Source organism: Pelodiscus sinensis, chromosome 17, assembly GCF_049634645.1.
Source record: "Pelodiscus sinensis isolate JC-2024 chromosome 17, ASM4963464v1, whole genome shotgun sequence".
Lineage (NCBI taxonomy): Eukaryota > Metazoa > Chordata > Testudines > Trionychidae > Pelodiscus > Pelodiscus sinensis.
The window spans coordinates 5,846,426-5,866,877 of NC_134727.1; the positions used below are offsets into that span (position 1 = coordinate 5,846,426).

The following is a 20,452-nucleotide window of genomic DNA, read 5'->3' on the forward strand; positions in this document are numbered from 1 at the left end:
GAAGGATGAATTCAAACTGGAACAGGTACAAAGAAGGGCCACTAGGATGATCCGAGGAATGGAAAACCTGTCTTATGAAAGGAGAGTCAAGGAGCTTGGCTTGTTTACTTTAACCAAAAGAAGGCTGAGGGGGGACATGATTGCACTTTTTAAATATATTAGAGGGATAAATACCAGGGAGGGAGAGGAATTATTTAAGTTTAATACCAATGTGGACACAAGAACAAATGGATATAAGCTGGCTAGTAGGAAGTTTAGACTTGAGATTAGACGAAGGTTTCTAACCATTAGAGGAGTGAGGTTCTGGAACGGCCTTCCAAGGGAAGTAGTGGGAGCAAAAGATCTATCTGGTTTCAAGATTAAACTAGATGGGTTTATGAAGGGGATGGTTTGATGAGATAACATGATCTTGGTAACTAATTGACCATTCATTATCAGTGGGAAATAGGTCAATGGAGGGAAGATAGGAGTTACTATAGAGAACTTTCTGGGTGTCTGGCTGATGAGTCTTGCCCACATGCTCAGGGTTTAGCTGATCGCCGTATTAGGGGTCGGGAAGGAATTTTCCTCCAGGGTAGATTGGCAGAGGCCCTGGAGGTTTTTTGCCTTCCTCTGTAGCATGGGGTACAGATCACAGCTAGAGGATTCTCTGCATCTTGGGGTCTTCAAAGTATTTGAAGGCTTCAATATCTGAGATATAGGTGAAAGGATTATTCTAGGAGGGTTGGGTGAGATTTTGTGGCCTGCACTGTGTGGAGGGTCAGACTAGATGATCATAATGGTCCCTTCTAACCTTAAAGTCTATGAGTTACAGAAAGCAGATGGCTCCAAGTATAAATGGGATCTTGGTTAGGGAGTATTAGAGGTTACACCAAGGGGGAAGGAAAAGGGGTGCAGGGATCAGAGCACATATGATGAGGGAAAAAGCAGGAAATCCCCTGCTCTAGGGGAGGTCTGAGTTGCAAAGCTCAAGGAGTGAGACGGGATAGAGAGGAATTTGTATGATCTTAGAGAACCACTCTGAATCCTCACAAGCCCAAGTCTGAGTAGTGTTGGGGAAAAAAGGCACTTTCTAAGGCCAATAAGACATCATGATGGTAGACACCGTCCAACAACGAGACACAGAGACCACTCCCAATTCCCCTAATCTCTACCCACCACTACAACTAGAAAGGCAACAGAAAACAATTTCCAACTCTTAATGCCAATGCAAGAAGAGCAGCCGTCAACGCAGACCAGCGGCACCTCCAGCGGGTTTTGGCTGGAGACTCCTTACCTTGCTCCGCATCACCAATACCAACAGCTAATGTGAAGAGCATCTCAGAGGAAACTATTTTTACAGTGATGCCAACTGGATGGAGCTCATGGAGTCAACCCATCACACGAACTTCCCTTTTTTATTTTTTTAAAGTTCATTTCTACCCTCCTAATTGCAGAGAAAAACTTGGAAGTGTGATCTGACTGCCCCCACAGGCTCATACCATCACAGAACAAAAGGGAAAGAACCACAAATGTATTATTGTTTAAAAGAAAAACAGTTGCATTTAAGCTAATCCCATGATTTTGGAGACTGCCTCATACTTTTTGCATACTTGGGATTGATAACACTGATGTGAACCAAGTTTCATTAATCCTACAAAATTGAGAAACTATGCTACATACAATTGACTGACATCTACTTGCACCCTCTAGGTATTAACTATGCAGATAGTGTCTCATCTTAGAAACAAAAGCAATTGAATGTCTCCATCTGACCTGCAAAGGGAAGGTGAAGAGCTGGAAGAGGCCTCAAAGGTCATCAAGTCAGCTCCCTGCCCAAGGCAGGACCAATCCCAACTAAATCAACCCAACTAGGACTTTGTCAAGCCGAGACTTAAAAACCTCTAGGGATGGAGATTCCATCACCTCTCTCTATAACCCATTCTAGTGCTTCACCACCCTCCTAGTGAAATACATCTCCAGAAGCAGTCCTTGCTAATTTCCTACAGCTAACGGACCTTCCACCCAGGGCCATGCTGTCCCTAAGGTTCATTATGATTGGCAATGCCAGTTTCCACATAGGCAATAACAAGAATTCACCTATTTCCTGTCCCCAGTCATAGGTTTTAGACTTCAGAGCCTTGTATTCAGCTGCACACTCACATTGGACTCGTTCTTCAACCTCAGAAAGCCTATCCCCCCCCCCCCTTTTTTTAATCAGACTACAATCTAATTCAGGCGAACAGCTGAGTTACCTCACATCTTAGCAGGGTAATATGCCATCAAAGCTACTTCACTTTAAAATGTTGTGTGTGCTAAGAACACTCTTGAAGGAAAAAGAACACAAGGCTAAGATAAAAAAGGCTACCAGGATAGGAGCGTTTAATCAAAGGCTCCTATTGTTGGATAATTTAGTCATCTTATAACCAGTCTTATACAGGTACTGCACCAATCCATCACTGTTTTCCCCCCAAACCTTCCTGTAGGTTTAACTTGGCTAATAGCGAGCTTCACCATTTAAGCACTGACACTCACCAGAAAACTAGCCAAATGATTGTTTAGGCAGGTACATGCAATGATACAATCTCCAAAAAACTAGTGTTTCAAACCTGAAGGATGAAAAAATAAAAAAAAAGGTTGAAAAATATTTTTAGCTTATGCAACAGTGTGTGTGCAATCACGTAACCCTGCAGAAGCCAACTGTACTTTCTACCCATAGATATTTCTTTGAAGGTCATTTAATGAAACTCCAGCATAAACTGTTCTGCTTAATACACTGTACACTACTGTATCAACTGCTCTTCCATTCCTTGGACCTCTTTTTTCGGTCACCCAGGGGCCCTTACAAAATTAATCAGAATTTTGTTGCCTATATTAATGAGAGGGGATACCAGGAAATGTAATAAACCAAAAATATTTTCAAGAGAAAGGTGAAATGTACAATGGCTTTTCTTTAATGAATGAACACATTCGTTTGATTCAATTAAACACACTTTCTATGGGTATGTCTACACTACAGAGGAAGATCGAAGCTGCCGCTGTCGGTCTTCCAGCATTCAAATTAGCGGGTCTAGTTAAGACAGCAGATTTGACATGAGAGGGACACTCCAGTCGATGCTGGTAACCTGGCTTTCACAAGGAGTAAGGGAAGCTGAAGGAAAAGTGTTCTTCCTTCGACTTCCTACAGCGTAGACAGTGCCAAAAGCCAAGTTAAGGTACTTTGACTTCAGCTACTCAACTAACATAGCTGAAGTTACGTAGCTTAATTTGACTTTTTCCCGTAGTGTAGACATACCCTATGTGGATAAAATGATTAAAAAACCACAAGATCTACAAAACGATAAATTGAAGAACACATTCCATGTAGCGCTTGCCATTGGAGTATTCACAAAACTCAGCATTCAGTTGAAGCGGCAAGATCAGAAATGGGGCTTAAGAGAGAAACTTGGCACAGTGACTTGATTGATCTAGCAGCTGAGGATCAGTAACATTTCAGAGAAGAAGGAGCTTGGACAGATTTAAAAAATGTTTGGCTTAGCTTTTCAGAAATGTTTGATTCATTTGTCATGGACAGAAACCTAGATGTTGTTCTTTCTTCCCCTTCCTCTCTTTTCTCTCCCATTCTTTTACTTTTCAGTTCTGCCCTAATTTCTGGCAGTAGACGGCTCAAAATATAAATCCACATTAAAAAGAGAACTGGATCCCAACCCACACTGTGGATCCAACCATCCACACTCTTCTTTGTGTTTCTGTAGGATTAAAAAACTCCAAACCCTGCTCCAGCTGCCTACCAATCAAAATCCCAGATTCTAATACTTCTGTTCTTTGGGGTGTGTAAATGCAGGTCTAGAGTCAGAATTGGTGGGCTGGACATCTCTTAGCATGTCCTATCATAGTGGTGCATGGCTTTGTCCAGCCTCACATGGGCAGGTGAGCAGTACGTTCATTAGCCCACATGCAATAGCCTCAGAGCTGTGTTTACTGTCTGTAAAATGGGTACATATTTAAAAAGTGGTACACCTGGTTCAAGAAATATCGAGTCAATGCACAACGTTTTCTGCAAATTTTACAGGGTCACAAATATCTGAGATTCCATCAGGCATATCAAAGGCACCTCGGGTCTCTACAGTTTATTGTCTTAGGAAAGTACATTAGGAAAACTGCCTCTGACATGCATTTGTTGAAGCAGGAAGCCAGCTCCTTAGGCCAGTCCTAAAAACCTCTGCACCCACAAACGGTTTATAAACTCGACAGGGCCCCCAGGAATCCGATCAAGCTGTCACTTACAAAAACCAGGTTTTCTTTTCAAAAGGTCTGGCAGGGCAACTCCCCCTCCTCCACTCCTGACCAGGGCTAAGGGGCATAACAATGAAGCTCTTTCCATGCTTGCATAGCAGATGGGAAGCTGGACCAAATTTATGTAAGTGCTGTTACAGGATGGCACCAGTCAGATGTCTGTGTAGCTTGCCTATAAGTAGCGTGACCCCTTGATAAACCTGCCGCTTTGGAGAATAGACAGGAATAGGCTGACTGGGAGTGGGTTAAGGGGTCTGGATAACTTAAGAACCCAGTTACACTGTTGCCAAGTATGTGATTTCCCATGCGGGATCAAACAGCGAGCCCATGTAGGCCTACCAGGGCTAATGCCTGACGCTTCAGAAGGATGGGGCACAGACAGACAAAACTCTGCACACTGTGTAGCACAAGTGTCCTACTGTGTGGGAGTAGGGCAGACCTGGGAAAAATAGGACCCAAGCCACCAGATCTGGCCATGGAGGCAGTGGGGAGTCCAAGGCAGGCTCCCCTGCTTGCCACACAGTCCCCCACACCATTCAGAAATCCGGGTGCTTTCTCTTTATGAGTCCAGAGGGGAGAGGGGAAGATTCAAATGCTGCTCCTGCCCCCAGCACAATTCCATTGGCCAGTTTCTGGACAGAAACTGGCCAATGGGAGATGCCGGTTTGAATAACAGGCAGCCAAGAAGCTCAACCCTCCTGCTCAGTTACTCACCCAAGCACACGGCCGAGCCGGCATAAATATATTAAGCTCTGCAAGCCTTTAGCTCTGCAGGCAGGCAGGCAAGTCTCCTGACTAGAACCTGCCTCTGGCACCCCAGCCTATCCGTGTCTCACCCTTCTGCCCCCCACTCCTGCCCCCATACTCCGCATGCACCCATACCCCGTCCCAGATCTGGCACCTCAATCTCCTGCCCAAGATCACAATCCTCTCTTGCCCTAGTCACATCCCAAAACCCTGCATGCCAGTTCCCTGCCCTAGGTCACAACCACCTCCTTCACCCAAATGCCCTCCCAGTCTCCAGTCTCCCTTCTGCACCCAACTTCCACCCCAGATCCCGCACCTCATCCATTAATACCATGGAAGAGTGCAGCCCTCGACCACTTTCCAAAATCTTGGAGTGGCCCCCATGAAAAATTATTGCCCACCCCTGGAGTAGGGTGTCAAATCCTCACTAACCCACATCTTCTGACAGAATGTGTCCGAGAGAGGCCACTTCAGCAGAGTCATGTTACCAGGCCATTCTCCTGGTCTCACCTGAAACTAGCCTGGAGGGGGCCACATAGACAACTATGGGGCCAAAAGGGGGAGAAGAGGAGAGAGAGGGACCCACACTGAATAGTGGCAGGAAGATTTGGAATAAAAGGGGAAAAGTGGAGCTGTGTGAAGAGAAGCAAGGGAGTTGGGGCATAGAGAAAAGACAGAGGGTGGGAATGGGCAGCATAGACACCTTATTCCCATTGACCCCTAAAAAAATTCTAGAGCTCCCACGTTAAGCGAGAAAACGTAGACAGGCTTCAGTATGCAGAATGTTCTCTCTCCCTCCCCAATCTATAAACCTTATCAGGCTGCCTTGATTTTCTTTTTCAAATGAACTCCAAATGTTGGAGTCAGCTTTCTAGAATACCTCTTCCCTAAGCCTTTGGCAAGGCCAGGTTCTTCCAAGGACCAAACGAAGGACCCAGCGTCCTTCGTCTGATCCCCAAGGTACCTGCTGTCTCATGCAAGGCAGTGAGGGATTGTCAAGAGACTCTGGCCTTTGTAAATCTGGAAGTCATCACCAGGTCTTCAAAGGGCAGCAGCCCATGTGGATGCTTTCACCAGTGAACATAGCCTCACTTCTAGGGTTGCCAGATGGTTTAATCAAAAATACTGAACACCCCCGCCTCCCCCCCCCCAAAAAAAAATGAGAAAAAAATTCTGTTGAGCAAAACAAACAAAAAAACAAACCAAAAAAGGATCCCAATAAATAAATATATAAATACAACCATCATGGCCCCCTTTAAGAAATGCTTTTGAGGCTCTTTGGCCCTAACAGGCTCCAGGTGGCCATTCTCCATCTTATCTTCCTGCTCCGGGCCAGACAGCTTCCCTGCGGAACCAGGTAAGCAACCGAGATTTTCGACTCCTGGAATTTTTTTTTTTTTTACCAGATAGGAGGCAAAAATACCGGACTGTCCCGGTCAATATTGGACACCTGGCAACCCTACTCGCCTCTTCCGGAGTGTTATTTTGCCAGTCTGATTTCTCTCGTGTGTGTTCTAGCCTGAGACTTGGCAGGTGATTCAAGGCTGTACTGCATTCTACTGGGTAGGAGCCAGAAATCATGTTGTACACATGAAACACTGCTGCACTCTGCTGCATGCCTGTGGTATTGTTCAGAGCAACTCACCAGACAGGGCTAAATCAAAGATGTTAATTACATAGCAGATTATAATTGGTTTTTGCTGCATAGATCTTTCACATCTTACCATATCCACCTAGGAGACGGTATATCTTTACAGGTGAAGATGTTTGTCAAAGGTTTTCAACTAAGAATTAAGCCAATGACTTACAAAACAAAATTTGATTAAAGGGAGCAACTATAGGGATTCTGTCAATTAATGTGTGGGCTGCATAATATCGAACAGTCTACCTCAGCACTGTTGAAATGATTTAAAGAGAGACCATCTTATGGCAGTTTCACAATAATCACATGTATAGTGGCATGGCAAAGGTGTGTGAAACAGTTTTCTTACAAGAATGTACGGCTCTGTGGCTGTTTGAAACGCAGGCAAAATGCAGTGATCATTGTTAGTGCTGCTGGCTGTAGCAGACAGACCGCCTGCAGCAATAGGCCTGGTGCAAGGCTTAACTCGCACTCTGCAAAGCCAGGCCGTGCTATGACCCGAAGTCAGGCTCCGTCATAAAGCAAATACGTACTTACAAGTTCACTGTCTGATATATGAACTTGACAAAGGTATGTAACTTTAAAAACAATGCATCGTCCTGTAGCACCTTTGGGTATGTCTACACTACCCTCCTAGTTCGAACTAGGAGGGTAATGTATGCATACCGCACTTGCTAATGAAGCCCGGGATTTGAATTTCCCGGGCTTCATTAGCATAAGCGGGGAGCCGCCATTTTTAAATCCCCGCTGCTTCGAACCCCGTGCAGCGCGGCTACACGGGGCTCAAACTAGGTAGTTCGGACTAGGGTGCCTATTCCGAACTACCCCGGTACACCTCATTTCACGAGGAGTAACGGTAGTTCGGAATAGGAACCTAGTCCAAACTACCTAGTTCGAGCCCCGTGTAGCCGCGCTGCACGGGGTTCGAAGCAGCGGGGATTTAAAAATGGCGGCTCCCCGCTTATGCTAATGAAGCCCGGGAAATTCAAATCCCGGGCTTCATTAGCAAGTGCGGTATGCATACATTACCCCGCTAGTTCGAACTAGCGGGGTAGTGTAGACATACCCTTAGAGACTAACAAAAATATATATACATAGTATCATGAGCTTTCTTGGGCAAAACCCACTTCCTCTCTACTCTGCTCATCTGAGGAAGTGGGTTTGCCCATGAAAGCTCATAATACTATCTATCTATTTACGTTAGTCTCTAAGGTACCATGGGACTAAGTTACAGACTAACACAGCTACCCCTCTGAGACCTGGCAAAGATATGGCACGTGTTATTAAAACACATACATTCCCGTGTGCTAGTCATATAATCATATTCCTCTACCAGAGCACACCAATCCTGAGAAGGGAAGGATGGGAGGGCAGAATAACAAATGGGGACATTTTTGTTTGAAACATCAGGCACAAGGTGGAGGTTTGGCAACTAACCACTCCAGGAGTGGGATATGTAACTTGGGTGTATCAATGTATCAAAGAAATCCTAGGAGGGACCCCTTTGTGCAGAGTCGGGGGCAGTAGAAAGTCCCCCTGCTCATTAACTGACTCCACTGTCACTGGTGTTAGTGTACCCGGACAGTCTACGGGGCATTAGGAAGTGGAACATGTGCACTAGCCTGGACGCTCCGCGGTCGACATCAAAGGCATTTGTCGACCGCCCCGTTATGCCTCGTGCGATGACGTTTACCAGGGTGGTTGACAAATGCCTTTGATGTCGACCGCGGAGCGTCCAGACTAGTGCGCTGAGCCGACAAACAGCTGATCGGCTCAGCGTGGCAGCCATTTTAATGTAAATGAAGTGACGATTATTTAAATTGCTGCTTCATTTGGGTATGTCTAGTAAACTAATCTACATGGCTCTGGCGACAGAGCCATGTAGTCTAGACATACCCTCAGTCTTCACTTCTCCATCCCTGCATGGGTTTCAGATTTTTGTGGAGGATCTGAAATGATAGAGGAGACGGTGCTGTGGGTGTGGATGAACACACACACACACACACACACACACACACACACACACACACACTCACAGGTCCTCTTCTGCATACACATGTAGTGGGCAAGAAATAGTTGGGTTTAAAATATGTCATTACTCACAGGATTTACCAGAAATTGCAGGCACGTTATCCTTCTGTTTACTTAGTGGCTTGAGGGGAATGTGCTTGACAAGTTCTGAAGAAAATCTGTAGGAACTGGCGTTCTTATTGTCCTAGAGTATACAACATGGTATCCTCTCTAACAGAAAGGAATTATCCGTTCTATATCAGCTTCCAGTTTGTCCAGATACCCAACCAAATATTGCAGTGCTTTGCATCAATCCATTCAACCTGAAGGCTCAAGTGTATCAAGTTAGTTGGCGAAACACGGACTTTGGTGAGTGACATGCTATAACTGAGACCTTTGTTAACATGTTAGCAAAACAGGAGACGGTATGAGAAGTCTCTAAGACCTTCGTAGGGTTTACACAAAGCCTGGAAAAGATATTATAATGAATGACAAATGTGCATATGTGATGGCTACCGTCTTGGCTGAAATACTAGGGTTTGAAACACGGAAAAACAAAGATGAAACTACAAATCTCTATATCTTGAGCTAAAAGGCCAGACTGTTTGGCTGGATGCTGACTCACATCCTCTGTAAATCAGACAGATATCAGCCTTGTAATACACACTGTTGAAGGGGCAACAGATACATAAACAGGCAGTCCCCGGGTTACGTACAAGATAGGGTCTGTAGGTTTGTTCTTAAGTTGAATTTGTATGTAAGTCAGAACTGGTACATATTGTAGGGTAAACTCTAGCCAAACATTTCTCCAGAGCTCAGTTTTATTCTCCCACACCTCACTTCCTTCAGTCCTTTATTCTCAAGCTGAGGTGTCTGCTGAGAAAAGCCGCTCCGTGTCTCCCTGGTCTGCTGGGGGGGGGGGGCGCTAGCTTAGCGTCTCCCTGGTCTGCTGGGGGGAAGCAGCTAATTCGGGGTTGCCTCACCCCGTTTGTAAGTAGGGATCCGATGTAAGTCGGATCCATGTAACCCGGGGACTGCCTGTACTACAAATCATTCTGTAGAGTGAATTCCACCCTGCTTACTTTCATATCATTGGCCTCAATGTGGCAAGAATAATTAAGGGTTTTTTATTAGCTCAAGAGACAGAAGCCTGTGGGTTTGAAACAAGCAACTCTGAGTTCCGAGCAGCCATCATGGGCAGCATATGAACAATGAAGTTGGTCTGGTGTAGCCATATACATTGTACTGAAATTTTGCCTTATCACATTGTGTGATTATTTGATTGTCAGATACGGGTAATTTCCCTTCCTTTAGAAACTTTTTTTTAAAGTTTAGAGTTTTTCTTTACACAGTAACTTACTGGCTGTTTTAAACTGCTTATTTCTTTATTACATTATAGTGACATAGTTTGTGTCACCTTTATGTTTACTCCCCTTTTGTTTTTCACATGTCACATTTAGCTTCCTATTCAATTCAGAAAATGAGCTGGCCCATTTGTTTAATTCCCAGAAGATTCTATGGAAGATACTGAGTGTGTCTAGGTGAGGGCTGAATAGAAACTGAATCTTGTGCTGAAGATTTCCCTCAACAGATCTATAAAGTAATAGCTGCTGAAGTGCCTTCCATGACCTTACCTTTCACATGTGTCTGCTGATTTGAGGTGTTCCATTTTTTGCACAAGATTCCCCCCGTTCAAAGGCAGAGACCACTTCTTTTTGTACATAAATGTCAGACATTTATCATAACTCTACAGATGCAGTGTACAGACAGTAGAGTGCAGTGTTATCTGGTTTATAACTATAGGGGTTTTGAAAACTTTCTTATAGCTATCAAACTGCGTGTACCAGGAACACACAAAAATAACTGAAATATCCTTCCAAGACCAGGTCCTGGCTAGCTCTGCATGGCTTCATGGGAGTGGGGTGTTAAGCTCTGGCACAAAGACCTTTGTCCATCTGCACAGGTTGCAGGCTTGGTCTAGCCTTAAAATTCCTGCACTCCAAGAATCCAGGGACTCTTCAGTGCTAGATGCCCCCAGATTGACGGGGAATAGGAAAGGGCATGCAGGGAGAGGGAGGGAATATGTAGTTTGTGCCTGCAAAACAGAAGTGTGGTAGCCACTTCAAAGAACATTCCTCTCAGGCAGTCTCCACATGGAGCAGCGTATACAGACTGTCACTGGCGGTGGGTGCTGGGTCGCTGGACCACTTTGTTAGTGAAAGGCACGGTTGAGCCCAAAAGAAGCTCCCCAAAGAGATGAATGAACCTGAAAAGGTTCAGACCTGGAGTTAGATTCAGATAAACTTTCAAAAAATGAGCTTTTTCACTGGGGCTTCTCTGAGTTCTCTGCACCTTTGGAGTCTGCAAGGCCTGGCTGGAAATCTATGGGGGGGGGGGGGGGGGAACACTTTTTTTAAGAAGAGAGAGATCTGGCAGTTCTGCTTTCAGTCCTCCTTGGAAATGCTGCAGACAAACTTCCATGCAGGACTTCAGTCATTCTGTGTCTGGTGCTGGCTAGAAACCACAGGTCTAAGAATTGCAAGAAAGGACTCACTGATTAGTCTGACCTCTTGCCTACTGAAGGCCACAGAATTTCATCCACTCCTATAATAGATTCTCCCCCCCCCCCCCCCCCCCAACCTCTGGCTGAATTACTGAAGTTTTCAAATCATGATTTAAAGACTTCAAGTTTCGGAGAATCTACCATTTACACTAGTTTAAACCTGCAGGTGACCAGGCCTCACAGTGCAGGGGAAAGCACAAAACCCCCAGAGTCCCCCAAATATGATGATCAGTTAGACCATGAGCATGTGGGCAAGACCCACCAGGCAGATACCCGGGAAAGAATTCTCTGTAGTAACTCAGAGCCCTGACTAGCCCAGTCTCCAGCAGTTGGGGATTGATGCTACTGGCCATCACCAATGGGCCAAATGCCATTGTAACCCACATACCTAGTGTGGTTCACTGTCCCATGTAGCGGCACTTAGAACACTTACAGCAAGAGATACAAACAAGAGACCTCTACAGCCTAAGCTGAGAGCCAGCTGACTTTATAGCTGTAGAGGCCCCTACACTAAGCTCCAGAGATCCCAGGTTCAAAGCCTCCCAGCGGCAGTTATACCATCATAGGCAATCTCATCATAACATCTTCCCCCTAAACTTATAAAGCTCAGTCTTGAAACCAGTTAGGTTTTTTGCTCCTCACTGCTCCTTTGGAAGGCTGTGCCAGGATGTCAGTCTTGTGATGCTTTGAAACTTTCTGGCTAATTTTGAGCCTACACCGGTCAATAGCCATGTTTTATCCATTTGTTATTGTGTTCACGTTGGTGTTTAAATAACTCCTCTACCTCCATGGTATTTATCCCTCTGATATATTTGCAGAGAGCAATCCCATCTCCCCTCAGCTTTGCTTTGGTTCAGCTAAACAAGCCAAGCTCTTTCGGTCTACCCTCATAAGGTTGGTTTCTAATCCATGACTCATCCTAATAGCCCTTCTATACACATGATACAGAGCGGGACTACTTCTCTCATGAGACCTCTGCAGATACAATTGTAATCTAAAGTTTCTGAAGCACCTTTGAAGACATAGATCAGGTCACTTCTGCAAACTGACCTCCAAATGGAAAAAGAAACTTCCCACTATGGAGATTTCCACCAATGAGTGCTATGTGCTTTGAGGAAGGAAGTGTCTTTATACTTCCTTTGTGCACCACCTAGCAACATGGGTCTCAGTTCCTCCTTCGGACCTCTAGGCAGGCCCACTGATTAATGGGGTGCAAAGGTGGCCGTTACCTCAATGACTCAAAGGGATCAGGCAATGGAGGGGTGGCTGATTTAGTTACAGTAGATGCTGCAATTCAAAAAGTTAACTGAAGACACAAATTCTCAAAGTCACCTGTCAAATATACAAAGCAAATATCCTTACATCTCACAAATGAATTCTCAGGCACCATTTTTTTTATTCTGGTTACTAAATTTTCATGATTCTTGATGGAAATATTTGTCGTTAGTTTCCATGTCGCCAGGGGAATCAACATTTACCAATAAAAATCAAATCCTTCTCTCATCTAATTGAATCTTCTCAGAGGTGTTGTGAGGTTAACTCCATTGAAGATGGTGCGATGCTCAGATACCATAGTAATGGGGGTCATGTAAGTATGTAAGAGAGAGAGAGAGAGAGAGACTGATTTACGGAACGTCAGAGATGAAATTTTGCATTTTTGAGGCTCCACGAACAGTAGTTGAATACCCTTAAGCACAAAGCTATACAAATATTATTCAGTCTTGCAGGCTCAAACAGGGTGAACAAAGGCTTTGTTTTCCCCTGTATTCTTGGTGCACAGGCTGATCAGTGAACACCCTGAGAAATTAATAATCTATATCTGGCACTTTTCACAACACTAAAATACATTACATATTGCCAAGGCTAAAGAAATATCAGGGGTTTCTTATATTTATAGCTAGCCACAGGCCTTATAGTGTGCTCCTGTGAGCTGCCTTCAGACAAGAGTCTTTAGCCAGTGACTGACTAGCTCTCAGACTTTTAAAACCTGAGTCATCCCGGTCAGTCTGTGTTGCTCAGGGGGAAATGCTAATATCACTTAATGGCTTACAAAGACATTGCAGAGGAAAATGTTTCTGCACAACTAGACGCAATTACGACATTTTTATTATCTGGTGTGAGCAGATTTATGTAAGTACCTGAACATTTTCATTGGAGGCAATGGATTATCTAGAGTAAAGAGTGAATTCTAAAAATGTGATTAGTGCAGCCTGCTAGCAATTATGGCTTTGGCACTCTACGCCCAGCATATCAAATGACTGTTATGCTTACTCCAACATAACACGTGTGATGAGTCCATGTTTTGCATTGTTAGTAGCTGCTGGCACAGCTTTAAGTCTTCCATATTGAAACCACTTCAGTTTATTTGTTTTGCTCAAGAGATACCAATACTAGTCATACCAAGAAAGAGTGGGAGGGATTATGATATCCACCGATGAGTCTCCTTTTCCAGCTATGATATGAAACATCAAATGAATCACAGACAGAAGCTAACCAAACCAACGGGAGTAACAGAGAGTGGAATTTTCCGAGTGTTGTGTGTTGGTCTAACTGCTCCCCCTTGATGGCAACAGGAGTTGTGTCACTTATTTAATCAGTAACAGTGATTTTGAAAATCCCACCCCACATGTCTAAGAAGAATGGTATGGCCTAAATCCCATTCTCCTCCTGCAGCCACCTGGGAATGTCTAGACTACATGCCTCTGCCGACAGAGGCATGTAGATTAGGCTACCCAACATAGTCAGTGAAGCGGGGATTTAAATAATCCCTGCTTCATTAAAATAAACATGGCCACCACACTGTGCCGATGATCAGCTGATTCAGCACAGCACGGCAGTCTAGACACGGATCTGTCGGCTGGGGAAGCCTTTGCCGACTGATCCTGTAAACCTCGTTTCACGAGGCATAAGGGATTGGTCAGCAAAGGCTTCCCCAGCTGACAGATCCAAGTCTAGACTGCCGCACTGTGCCAGATCAGCTGATCGTTGGCACAGAATGGCGGCCATGTTTATTTTAATGAAGCGGGGATTATTTAAATCCCCACTTCATTGACTATGTCGAGTAGCCTAATCTACATGCCTCTATCAGCAGAGGCATGTAGTCTAGACATACCCCTAGATTGCTCCTCTATTTGTCTGCAAAGAGGCAGGTTTCCATGAGCCCAAAAGACAGCATGTACCTGCTGCGTGAGGCAGAACTCATGGCATGCAGCCGGTACTTTGGGTGAAGCAGAATGAATGGGACAACCATGCATCTACCACGACAACAATCAAACCACCTAATGTCTCCAGTGTCAGAGTTCGTTAAGCAGCACACGGCTCAGTCCTTCCTCTCTCAACCAGGGAAGAGTCTCTCCCGATTTAGAAACTGACTGTTCTTGGGCAGTGCACGAAAGTTAAAATTCTAGAATAAGCACTAAACCATCCTTTAAAAACTCAGAGACAGGGAAAACTCACTAGGAGAGTTCCGTGCTGGGTTCCCTCGTCATCATCTCTTTGGAAGGAAGGGATCCATGGGCCCAAAGACTGGGGATCAGCTATGCCTTTGGCCCCAATCCCGCAAGAGCTTAAATGTTGCGACCATGAGGAGTCCCACCGACGAACACATACAAAACTGTTTGCCGGCCAGGGGACATTCTGGGGCATCCATATTGAAAATGGAAAACTTTGATTCAAAATGATTATCAAAAATTGAAAGTACTTTGTGGTTGGTTTTAATTTTTTGGTGAAGAGAAAAAAAAAGTTTTTCTAAATGAAACCTATTTCCCCCCAAATTTCTAGCAAAAATGGAGGGGGGGGGGGGGGAGTATTTTTTACTAACTCTAATAACATCACAACTCTTACATAGCATTTGACATCTGAAACTTTCAAAGCTTTTTCGGGGAGGGGGAAGGTGCACTATTCATATTTCACAGATGGGGAATCAAAGGCACAAAGAAGTTAAATGACCCACCCAATGCCAAAAAGCAAGTCTGTGGCAGGACTGGAAATAGAGCCCAGCTCTCCATATTTACACTGTACCACACAGCCTCCTCATGGCATACATGTTAAAATATCACTATAAAGAGCAAAGTGTACATCCCTTGAGACATTAGCTAATTTACATTTTCTGTTGGACTGATCATTGAATTCCAAGTCCCCAGAGATTACATCATTGCCCAGTCCATATCAATGGATCAGTGAGATGTATTTTTATTACTGCTTTACAATTCTCTTGTCTGAGGTGATTTTTTTTCCTGTAGGCCATTCAGATCAGCACAGATTCCTTTAAAGTGGCCTCATAGATGAAATGTAAAAAAAAACCAGAAAACAAAACCAACAACCTTTATTCTCTAATTAACTGCATTCCCCTCAATGAAGCAACTTCTAACCTGGAATCAAAACCATAAACAAGATGGACAATTCACATTCTGTTCACAATTCTCCACACAAAATCTCAAGCAGCCTGTGCATTCTGCGTACAAAACAGTTGTGAATGGATTCAGATTGCTCTACATTCCCCACTGCATACATGGCCTGGAACTCTTTTCCATATGTGCATTCTGGGAACAAGAGGTGACTTTTATGGGATCATTCATTGTAAAAATGCAAGAAGAAATGATGTGCTGATGCTCATAACCTCAGTTATTTATTTCCCATGTAATGGTTACATAAGCAGCTGTTACATTTTAAAAGCATCATACAGACCACATGAAACATTTATTTAAGTGGTTGCACACTATGGGGAGCTTGATTTAATCAGACGATTTCTCTCCTCATTAGAATGAAGAGTGGCACTTTCCCAGAGGCTGAAGCTCATTCAAAGCTGCTCAAAGCAAATATTTTTACAGTGACAATTAAAAATTGATATAACATGCACAGCAGGCTACATCCAGCTCCTCGCATGCTTGAAGGAAGCAACAGTGCAGTCACAGACTTAGCACGGGCATTTGTAACCTTTGGGCAAACAAAAACATCAAAAGCTAAACAGATCCCAATGGGACAGAAAACTGACCAGGGCATGAGTAAGTCATGTTACTTCTCAATATGTGTGTCTAAGTTTCCTTTCTGCAAGACAGCACTCTCTGGTTGTTAGGGGTTGTAGCCAGGTGTGCACATTGCTTGAGAGTAAATTGAACAGGCGATAGACCAAATCATCCATTTCTAATGCCAGTAATGGAGACATGCAATCTATTTCGCTTCATTTTCTTTGCATCCCTGTATTTATTGGTCTTAACCATGATATGAAAAGAGTGTTGTGCTCTTCCAAAGTGATACACTGACAGACCGGGAGATCAAACTCTTCATTTTGTGTTTGTACCCTAACGCAGATCATCTGGAGCAAGACTTTCACTCTTTTGATGCTGGCCTGCAGACTGGGAACACACAGTCCATCTTTGAAGTCCCTTTGGCTACCCATGTCCTGTCTACAGAGGGCGCAAGAAAGAGTTATGAAAAGAAAATACCAACAGGTTTCTTGCCAGTGGCAGCTGTGACTCACTGGACCTAAGAGTGGCACCCTGTAGCCCCTATATTCATCATTCATATATAATTGTGATACCCAATACAAAGCATGCCATGAAAGCCTTGCTACGGAAAAGTGGTAGAAATGTAGCCGTGTTAGTCTGGTGCAGCTGAAACAAAAAACAGGACTGTGTAGCACTTTAAAGACTAACAAGATGGTTTAATAGGTGATGAGCTTTCGTGGGCCAGACCCACTTCCTCAGATCAAATAGTGGAAGAAAATTGTCACACAGTCCTGTTGTTTGTTTTTGCTACAGAAACACATTGTTCTGTTCAAAGCATTCGTGTGTACAATGTTACGAGATTATGCGGTATGACTTACGGGAAAACGCTGTAAATTCGCTAGCGGCAGGCAAAGGGCCCCTGCCTGAGGTAACGGGCTCTGTCCTTTTATGTCTGCCACTTTGCACCCCTTAAAATCTTTCTGCAGTTAATGCATATTTCATATTTGATCTAAAGTGGGGGGGGGGGGGGGTTGTTTGAAATGCTTGGGAAACCTCAGCTCCGGACCAAAAGCTAGTACAAGTCCTCTCCACACCGAGGCAAAATGAATTCTAAAGGGGGACAGGCCAGGCTTCTGTACAGCTTTGGGATGCAATTCTGGGCAGCTTGGGGCAACTGCCTGGGTGCCTTTCTCTGTATGATTCATGAAAAGCTCTTGGTACCTTTGTACAGTCTAGCTGGGTCTAGGACCCCACCTAGTGCTGGGAACTAGCAAAGCATGAAGAGACAGAGGCGGGAGAGTTAAGGAGGCACAGTGGTAACCCTGGAACAGGTTGTACGCTGGGGTTCCCGTCACAGACAACTTCACAGACAAAGGGAAAACCTCTTTCAGTTCTCTCAACTCCTTACAAAGCACTACATGGCAAATAGGGGTGTTAAACGGTTAACCAGTTAGCGCACCAGTAAGAATTAAGTTTACATAGGAAGTTTACATGGGTCAAACCAAAGGTCCATCTAGCACAGAATTCTGTCGGCTGACAGTGGCTGATGCCAGATGCCCCAGAGGGAGTGAACAGAAACAGGGAATCATCAAGTGATCCCTCCCCTGTCATCCATTTCCTGACCAACAGAGGCTAGGGACACCATTCCTGTCCATCCTGGCAAATAAGTATAACTGCTATGCTTACCGGTTAACTGTCCTTACTGGTCACCTCTGGCTGTGGTGAGCAGCCCTGGGGTGGAACAGCCCCAGCTGCAGAGGGGCTAGTGGGCTGGATAATGGGTTTCTGCAGCCACGGCCTCTGGACCTCCAGATGGCAGGCCCTAAGATAAACCTTTTTTAAATATATATATATATATATATATATATACACACACACACACACACACACACACACACACACACACACATCTACACACTGCATAGATCAGCAAAATCTTTTGCTGCTAAGATATAGTATAGGACAAAATAATGCTTTTGCTCTGTGTAACTGCCAAAGATTTTTTTTAAAGAGCCGTTGTAGCCACATCTCCAGCCCAAAGATTAAATCCGTGATTTAACATTCATGTTGATGTATTGTAATTAATGATGCTGCCAGAAACGAGTGGGTACTTTTTTATTCTTTAATAATTATTTTTACCGTGACTTATGTTAGTGTTGCAAATTAATTGAATCACTTTTTAATTTACCTTCTATTTATCAAGAATATTCAAGCCAAGTAAACTCTTAATAAATCAACAACGTTGAGCTCAATTGCCGTGGAGACTGGACCTGTGTTTGCAGTAAGATTATTGTACATTCAAATGCAACAGATGGCTGCTTTGCCTTAAATCAAATTAGTGGTTTGCAGCAAAGGGCAAATGAAGTGTTTAAATTATTCTTTGCAATGGTGACTAGTGGTTTGGTGGAGCAAAGGCCAATTTACTGAAGATGATGGCCGACGTTCGGATAAAAATCTCAACTGTTAATTGCATCCCTGATTCAGGAAACTAGTCGAGCTGGGTTTTATTATTAATATATATAGTGAGCCCCATTAATAACAGCAGGGATTCTCAACATTCATGACTGCTTTCTTGAATTAGGATGCCAATCCCATCATAGGTTAGTCTCATCCTTACTTGGGTAAATGTAATGGCACAAATACCTGCTTGTGGAGTGCACTGGGGACTAGTGTAGCTTTAGAAATGTTTATTACAGGTTGAACCTCTCTAGTCTGGCACCCTTGGGACCTGACAGGGGATGAACCAGAGAATTCGCCGAACTACTGGAGGTTAATATTGTCTAGCAGCATTACCAACACTTCCACTGCTTACTGGGCTCTTAGAAGACCTTTAAGAGAAAATTTGAGCTAAAAAACAGCACAGAACTCTGAGAGCCAGGACTGGTGGCTGTAAACAAACATTATGGGACTGCCAGAAACTTGGCCAAGCCCATAGTAAGTGGACGTCTGGCTAACTAAAATCATGCTGGATCACAGATGTTGCCAGACCAAAAAGTGTCAGATTAGAGAGGTTCAACTTGTATTACGATCTCAACTGTGGTTGAAATGAGAAGCAACTTTCCCCTTAATCTATAAAAACAGGCCCTGGGTTTAAACTGTCAATGCCAAAGGGGAGTTTCACTAAGATCAGTACATGAGGTATTCGATTTTCCAACCTGCATTAACTTCTGATGTCTATTAGGACATGCAATGTTTTCCACAACAAGGAATCACCATAGACTTAAATGAAAATGGTTTGGCCATTGCTATGGCAGGATTCCACTGTGTATGTCACTGCTCAGCCTGACCTTACATTTGTTGACTTCCTGGTGATATTCCAGGGGAGCTCAGAGCAACAAGAAGCCAAGAGCTGACACAAGGCTGTAACGTTCACATGGTCACCATATGCAAAGGGAAATTCTGAGTCCCCCATGACTGGGTGTATTTCTTTACTTGTTACTGGAATTTCAGTTGAGAACTTACAACTGTTATTTTAAAAAACTGAAATTTGTAAAGGAGGAAAAGACTCAAGGGACAGGCAAAGGAAAAGGTAGCCTGTCACCTGAAGTTTGATGAGTGAAAACCGTTGGTTCGGTGGCTGTTGCAACTGAATTGGTGAGAGAACACATAGGGCGTCACATACCCAGCTGTTACTAAGTGGCAATATCCACACGTGGGCCAAGGACAGGCTATGGAGACAGACCAATTCCCTTCACCTCTAAAGGCAGTCACTCCTGGACAGAGAGGAAATACATGGGGGGCTTATGAGCTGCGACGGTTGCCTACGCTCTGCCTGTTCTGGATCAAGAATAGCTCTTCAGTCTCCAACATCACAAAATACATGGGTAGCCAAATCCTGACTCTCACTCATTTTGCAGCCAAAACTTGTCACAGCCTCAAAAAGCTAAAGTTTTGCCTGGATAAAAACGGAGCATACATTTCAAAGTCTGACCTTAAAAAGGGGTATAATGTAAATCTCTTTGGTGGTTTCTTTCTTCCCTTCCCCCTCAAACGCCCAAACTGCTAATGAGCCTTAGTATTGCTTCAGTCTAAAGAGGCTCTTAAAAACCATTTAAACAGTTCTTAGCTATGAACTGGATGGAAATATGAAATCCCTGCTGGTAACAGGCGCAAGTGACAAATTATGAGCAGAGAGGTAAAGAGGCCGAGGTCAGGGTAGTGATGTAGAGTGACCTGGATCCCGTGGGAAGCTGGACCCATGCAAACAAAACAGGTTTTCACAGAGACAAATGCAAGAGGGTACCCTAGCCTCAAATCATGCAGGCCACA

The 20,452-nt window shown here is 44.2% G+C and overlaps 1 protein-coding gene across 1 annotated transcript in view; it reads right to left on the reverse strand.

Annotated features, from left to right (window-relative positions):
* Positions 1-20,452, reverse strand: part of KCNIP1 (potassium voltage-gated channel interacting protein 1) — a 725,629-nt gene that overhangs the window by 558,117 nt on the left and 147,060 nt on the right. The window lies entirely within an intron of this gene.